This window comes from Palaemon carinicauda, chromosome 44, assembly GCF_036898095.1.
Source record: "Palaemon carinicauda isolate YSFRI2023 chromosome 44, ASM3689809v2, whole genome shotgun sequence".
Lineage (NCBI taxonomy): Eukaryota > Metazoa > Arthropoda > Malacostraca > Decapoda > Palaemonidae > Palaemon > Palaemon carinicauda.
Genome location: NC_090768.1, coordinates 20,294,107 through 20,301,606, shown reverse-complemented (window position 1 = coordinate 20,301,606; position 7,500 = coordinate 20,294,107). Strand labels below are relative to the sequence as shown.

At 48.7% G+C, this 7,500-nt stretch overlaps 1 protein-coding gene across 4 annotated transcripts in view; it reads right to left on the bottom strand.

Moving 5' to 3' along the window:
• Positions 1 to 7,500, bottom strand: part of LOC137634159 (glutamate receptor 1-like) — a 585,224-nt gene that overhangs the window by 322,420 nt on the left and 255,304 nt on the right. The gene's annotated exons all lie outside the window — the stretch shown is intronic.

Genomic DNA, 7,500 nt, shown 5'->3' with positions numbered 1-7,500 from the left:
CCCAAGGCTTCCCTATCCCCTGATTCGTATGCGTGCCTGGCGCCAATCCTGGCGCCATCTGTATTCCTTTTTGCGTAGCTTAACAACTCGGTGTTTTTTCCTGTTTTTCTCGCAAAATCTTGGATTTATTCGGCTTTTCATGGCTTCTTCGTCTTCGTTGGCCTCTGATAAGTTGAGTATAGTGTCTGTTATGTATAAATGTAGGCTCTTGGTAAAATTTTGAGTGATTAATAGGATTAATCTTTGATACAAGAGCCGTAGCCTACCAGAGGCGTCTTGGACGCTGTCGCTCGCTAGGTATAAGTTAGTTAGTCAGAGCGACATTCCTGGTTGTTTTGCTTTAATAAATTTTAGCTATTTAGCATTACATAGGATTTCCTTTCGTGCTTAGTATTATTTGGCGAAGTATTCGCCATTCTGGCCTACACTAGGCCATGTAGCCTAGTCGTTTGGTCCTAGTACTTCATGCATGATTATGGTTTTTCCGAGTGTAATTAAAATTTTATTGAAGCTTTAGGCTATATTTTATACATTTTAGACTGTGTGGAATATTTCCAAGATAGTATACGAGTGAGTTTCGGTGAATTAGGTAATCGATTCTCTTGGTGCCTAGGCTAGTTGCTTATGGAGCCTTAGTATACTTTATCATACTCCCCGGTTGCTTTCTTTTCTTCGGAGAAGGTATGCAATCCCTTTCCCTCTGTTTAAGCCTTGGGCTTATCCCTAAGTGGTTTTTTCCGAAATTTATTTTCGATAAAACTATACTAGGGTGTTACTGTACCTTCCTGTTCCTGTAGTATGGTTCAAGAGGGACAGAACAACAGAGTTTTTAGTCTGAGTCTGTGTTGTCTGGCTTGGGGCTGAGTCCCCCTCGCTGACCTAACACATACAAAGGGAGCTTAGCTCCCTTAGGTCACTACCGAAGGTTTCTGTAGTATGATTCCTTCTTTTGTGATCTACAAGACTAGTCCTGTTGCTGTTCTCGCGGGAGGATAAGTTCTTCCCTTGGGAGTAGCAACGCCTTCCTTGCTTTGGTGCTCTGGAAGCTGGCAAGTATTGCTGGCCTTTCCCCTTAGATCTCCCTTAGGCTAAGATAAGTTTCTTAGCTGCGGGTGATCTGTCACTAAAGCAAGGTTGGCAGGACCCTCTTGTCCCTTCCCCCTCTTTCTTCATACTGTACTGTACGTCGTTCTACATCTGGACCTAGTATAGGTTAGGATGTGGAATTGACTCAGCCCCTTGCCGGCCGGCAGAGCTGGCCGGCAGGGGTCTTACTGTACTGTAAGTCGTTCTACTTCTGGACCTAGTATAGGTTAGGATGTGGAATTGACTCAGCCCCTGGCCGGCCGGCAGAGCTGCTGGTCGGCAAGGGTCTTAAGTTTTCGAGTGCTGCCCGGACCTCTCTTGGTCCCTCATCCATGCCTGCCGGCAGAGCCGGACGGCATGGGTCAAGGAAGCCTGAATTAGTTTCTCCCCTTCCTTACATGCACTCTTTCGGTTGCCGGGCTTGGAGGTTGTGTACACTCTTATCCCGGCATCCATTCTATTTTTCTTCTAGTGCTGTACCTGTCCCGGCTGCCGGCCTATGGGGCCGGCTGCCGGCCTATGAGGCCGGCAGCCGGGCAGGTGTAGTCCTCTGGTTCTTTTGCTGCCGGCTGGCATCGGTCTTGTACCTTTGCCGGCCGGCTTATGTCAGTCCTTGTCTGCCGGTCACCAAGAGTGTGGCCGGCAGCTGGGTACTACCTTGTGTAGTTGCTGGCCGGCAGCTATTGCCGGCCAACACTGGCGGTTACCGGCCGGCAGTTGCTGCCGACCGGCACAGGCATTTGAACCAGAGTGCTGCCGCCCTATAGCTGTTAAGTAGTATACTTTAAAGCTAGTTGTGGTGTGTGCCGGCCGGCAAAGGCAGGCCGGCACACATCCCTCTATACTGTACTAGTATTCTTCTGTATAGCATATACAGTAAGAAGAAAACTATAGTAAGGGTTTTGGTACAGCACTGTATCTTCTAACACTATTGTGTTTTCTTGCACATCCCTTTGCTGTTGCCCTCAGATAGGAAGCTGAGTTCTTCCCTGTCTATTATCCAGGATTTTAAAATCATTGCTTAGGTGTGAGCTCCACCTGTTTCCTCTGGAAACCTTGCATTGGTTACTCTAGAAGAGATAAACCATTTTGATTTTATTATCTGGAAGGCTGCAACAATGGGTTGTGAGGGAAACACAAGTGTGTGTCTTTCCTTTATGAATTGTTATGCTATACTATGCATATCCAGTGATACATAGTTCACTTGATACTCATGGAAATTTCTTCTCTTTACAGGAGGACCCTCCCGAAGTGCGGAAATGTTTTCTGCAATGTCCGCAGCAAGAACCTCTGCGGACATGAGTGTTGTAGGAGACACGCAGCATGCGCTGTCTCCAAGGATGATCTCCAGTATTGGGACCCTCAGGTATGTACTGTATGCACTAACCTGATTACAGAGGCTTTTGATTCCCCTAGAACGGCGGAATCAAGGGATATAGCAAGGGAAAAGCTTCGTACTTGGGTAAGGGGCTTCAAGAAGAACACCTCTGGCCCTTATCTTCCAAGTGAGAAGATGAGGGCGTATCTTTTTCCCCAGGCATCAGCTGATGCAGTGATTCCCCAGCCTCAAGAGGAGATCCCTCAAGATCAAGTCCAGGTGGACGTGGAAGTCGCAGTCGCGATGCAAGACATCCAGTTGGATGACAGGATGTCTGACCTGGACGAACGTTTGGAACAAGACCTCCTGGCAGAAGGTCAGGATGAAGTTCAAACCCCGGATGTCGTAGAGGATGAGGTCGACGAGGTGTCGGCTACTCCGGTTCAGATTCCGGAGCCTATCCCCTCAACATCGGCTGGCCTCCCAGTAGAACTGGGACAGGCCCTCTCTTCGATTGTTGGAATGATCCAACAAATGCAGAAGGAGAATCAGGAGAAGGCGGCTGCAATGGAACTGCGTATGCAGTCCCTGGCAGAATCACATGGGCCCCGGAAAAGGCTCAATGTGAAAGACCTTCCCGTATGCTCAGATGCTAACCCATGGAGGTATGCTGAGCACATGCCGATGACGACTGGAAAGATTGTCATCTCGGATAAGCTGGGTTCAGTTCCCCTAGAGGAGGTAGAATTCTGGCCCAGCAAGGCATCATATCCGGACTGCTATGTCCGGCTGAGAAAAGAACCAGCTTCAAGGGAGGAGACAGAGCCGAAGGAGGTCATTATTATGGACCACGCTAAGGCTCAAGCCCTACTTTCATCCTCGATGAAAGAGAGGGGCTTCTCTAACTCGAAGGTAGCTGCATTGAGCAAGAAGCTCCCTTCTTTTGTGTCCTCTCCTGCTAGAGCCTTCCCCTTTTTACAGAAAGGGTTTGCGGCTGTCCTAAAGGCAGTCGAGGCCGGCAAGCCTTGCCCCTCCCTGGAGGAGTGTAAACCCTTGTCGCTGGCCCTGCCTATGGACCACAAAGACTGGAAGGATGTCCATCTGACATTCTCAGTGGGAAAGTTGGAGGCTGATATTGCCGGACGGCAATTCGGCGAGGACCTCCCCAAGCTGTCCGACTCTCTTGTACGAAGAGAGTTCGAGACAAAAGAAAGACTGGCTGCCTCAATGTCTCATCAGACTACTCTTGAGACGATGGCAAGTGACCCCAAGGTCCATGAAATGTTCATGGTAGTGGCTAAGTCTCACCTAGCCACAGTGACGAAGGACCTTTATAGCTTCGTCAAGGCAAGGAGAGCTTGCAGGGAGTTCGTGTTCACCGGGGCTTCGGTGAGACACGAGCCAAGAAAGTTAATCTCCTCCAACATTTGGGGAAAAGACCTTTTCCCTACCGATGTGGTCAAAGAGGTTGTTGATAAGGCCGCCGTGGAGAATAGAAACCTTCTCCAGAAGTGGGGCCTGGCTATCAAAAGAAAATCTTCCCCGGATGAGGGTCCTCAACCAAAGAGGAAGAATATGAGGACTAGGCTACCGTCTCGGCCAGCCAAGCCTTTTAGACAGCAACAGCAACTGCAATTGCCATTGCCTCCAGTGCCCCAGATGGTGGCACAAACCCCGACTACTTTTCAGTGGGTACCCCAGGCTGTGCCAGGTCAGTCAACCACATTCACCCCAACGTTCGAAGGACAGTCTTCTTCCTTTCGTGCAAAACCTAGAGGAGCAGCCAGAGGCTCGTCTAGGCGCCCCTCAAGGGGAAGGGGATTCAGAAGTGGTCGTGGTCAGGGAGGCAAGACCTCAGGACGGCAGTCCAAGTGAAACGATACCGGTAGGAGGGAGACTGATGAAATTTTGGGATCGCTGGACCTTCGATCCCTGGGCCCAAAGCCTACTCAAGAATGGACTGGGCTGGAGCTGGTACAGCACTCCACCCCCGTGCCTTCGGTTTTTCCAACACTCCACCCCCGTTTTGGAGGAGTACGTTCAAGAACTGTTGGAGAAAAAGGTGATCCGAAAGGTGAAGTCCATCAAATTCCAAGGGAGGCTGTTTTGTGTTCCCAAGAAAGACTCGGAAAAGCTCAGAGTCAATCTGGACTTGTCGCCACTCAACAAGTTCATAGTGAATTGCAAATTCAAGATGCTAACACTGCAACACATAAGGACCTTACTGCCCAAGAGGGCATACTCAGTCTCTATAGACTTGTCAGACGCCTATTGGCACATTCCAATCAGCCGTCGACTCTCCCCCTACCTAGGGTTCAGGCTACAACGGAGACTATACGCCTTCAGAGCCATGCCATTCGGGCTAAACATAGCCCCAAGGATTTTCACGAAGCTTGCGAGCGCAGCTCTCAAACAATTACGCCTAAAGGGAATTCAGGTAGTAGCCTACCTGGACGACTGGCTGGTGTGGGCAGCATCCGAGACCGAATGCTTGCAAGCTTCCAGTCAGGTGATCCAGTTCCTAGAGTACCTAGGCTTCAAGATCAACAGAAAAAAGTCTCGACTTTCTCCATCCCAAAAGTTCCAGTGGCTGGGAATCCACTGGGACCTTTTGTCACACAGTTTCTCCATCCCGACGAAGAAAAGGAAGGAGATAGCGGGCTCTGTCAAGAGACTTCTAGATTCCGAAAGGATATCAAGACGCGAACAGGAGAGGGTACTAGGCTCTCTCCAGTTTGCTTCAGTGACAGACCCAGTGCTAAGAGCACAGCTAAAGGATGCAACCGGAGTTTGGAGAAGGTATGCATCAAACGAGCGAAGAGATCTGAGAAGACCAGTGCCGCCTCGGCTACGTACTCTTCTCAGACCTTGGTCCCAAGCCAGACATCTAAAGAAGTCGGTTCTTCTTCAGCCACCTCCCCCGTCGATGACGATTCACTCAGACGCCTCAAAGGAGGGATGGGGAGGTCACTCTCATCGGAAAAAAGTCCAGGGGACTTGGTCCAAGCTATTCAGGACCTTTCATATAAACTTTCTAGAAGCTATGGCAGTGTTCCTTACCTTAAAGAAAGTCTCCCCGCGTCACTCGATCCACATAAGATTGGTGATGGACAGCGAGGTGGTTGTGAGATGCTTGAATCGACAAGGGTCGAGGTCACCACCTCTCAACCAAGTGATGTTAGCCATTTTCCGATTGGCGGAAAAGAAGAAGTGGTACCTGTCGGCAGTTCACCTTCAAGGAGTCCGCAATGTGACAGCGGACGCTCTATCCAGGTTCACACCGATAGAGTCGGAATGGTCCTTAGACGCAGGATCATTCTCCTTCATTCTGAATCAAGTCCCAGAACTGCAGATAGACCTCTTTGCGACGAAAGACAACAAGAAGTTGCCCCTGTACGTGTCCCCGTACGAGGACCCCTTAGCGGAAGCAGTGGACGCAATGTCCCTCGACTGGAACAGATGGTCCAGGATTTATCTGTTCCCTCCTCACAACCTTCTGTTGAGGGTCCTCAACAAACTGAGATCCTTCAAGGGGGTAGCGGCAATAGTGGCCCACAAGTGGCCGAACAGTATATGGTTCCCCTTGGCGTTGGAACTACAGATGAAGTTCGTGCCGCTACCACATCCAGTTCTGACCCAGCGAGTCCAGAAGTCGACTGTCTGCGCTTCATTACAGAAAACCCGGACCCTGCAGCTCATGATTTTCTCGCCCTTGCGGTGAGAAAGCGTTTCGGGATTTCGAAAGCCAGCATAGACTTCCTAGAGGAATATAAGTGCAAATCGACTAGAAGGCAATATGAGTCATCTTGGAGAAAATGGGTGGCCTTTGTAAAGGCAAAGAATCCGCAGGAGATCTCAACAGACTTCTGCTTATCTTTCTTCATCCACCTCCATGGCCAAGGGTTGGCAGCTAACACGATTTCAGTGTGTAAATCTGCTTTGATGAGACCCATTTTATTTGCCTTCCAGATCGACCTAGGTAACGAGATCTTTAATAAAGTTCCGAAAGCCTGCGCTAGGCTCAGACCTTCAGCACCTCCAAAGCCCATCTCATGGTCTTTAGACAAAGTTCTTCATTTCGCCTCCCTGTTGAGCAATGAAGAATGTGCGTTAAAGGATTTGACGCAAAAAGTTATTTTCCTATTTGCACTCGCGTCCGGGGCCAGGGTTAGTGAGATCGTAGCCCTCTCGAGAGAGGCAGGTCGTGTTCAGTTCCTGGATGGGGGGGATCTGAACCTGTTTCCGGATCCTACGTTTCTCGCCAAGAATGAGTTACCCACCAACAGGTGGGGTCCCTGGAGAATCTGCCCTCTGAAAGAAGATGCATCTCTATGTCCAGTAGAATGCCTAAAGGTCTATCTTCGTAGAACTTTAGACTTCAAGGGTGGTCAACTATTCAGGGGAGAAACATCAGGCTCAAATTTATCTCTGAATCAACTCAGAGCGAAAATCACATATTTTATTCGCAGAGCGGATCCTGACAGTACACCCGCAGGTCACGATCCGAGGAAAGTTGCCTCATCCCTAAATTTCTTTAATTGTATGGATTTTGAACATCTCCGTTCATACACGGGCTGGAAGTCTTCCAGGCTGTTCTTTCGCCACTATGCGAAGCAAGTAGAGGAACTTAAGAGATCTGTGGTAGCAGTGGGTCGTGTAGTTAACCCTACTGTTTAACTCTGCGAGGAACAGTGGTCTTAATTGGGACGATTAAGTCCAGGGTGAGTGTGTAGGTACATACTGTACTATAAACTAAATGAGGGCACCAAGTGCCCACATAGACTGTTCCTTCTTTCAAAGGTGAACCTAGCATAAGTTCAGACATGTGTGCCGAGCGTTTCTAACGCTAATGTGATTGATTTGTAATACAGACTTTTATGACTTGATACCTCGGTATCTTATTAAAGTGGTGTTTAATGGTTTTTCTTTCAGATAAACAAGTTCTGTTTACTATCATACTTATGCTTATGCTTAAAGTTTTGGGTTATCCTCTTTTATATATATATATATATTTGTTGTTAACCTGTCTGTTTATTGTCTGTCAATAAACTTGTTCTTGAGAACCTTGCGTCTCTTTCACCTGTGTCAATTTATTG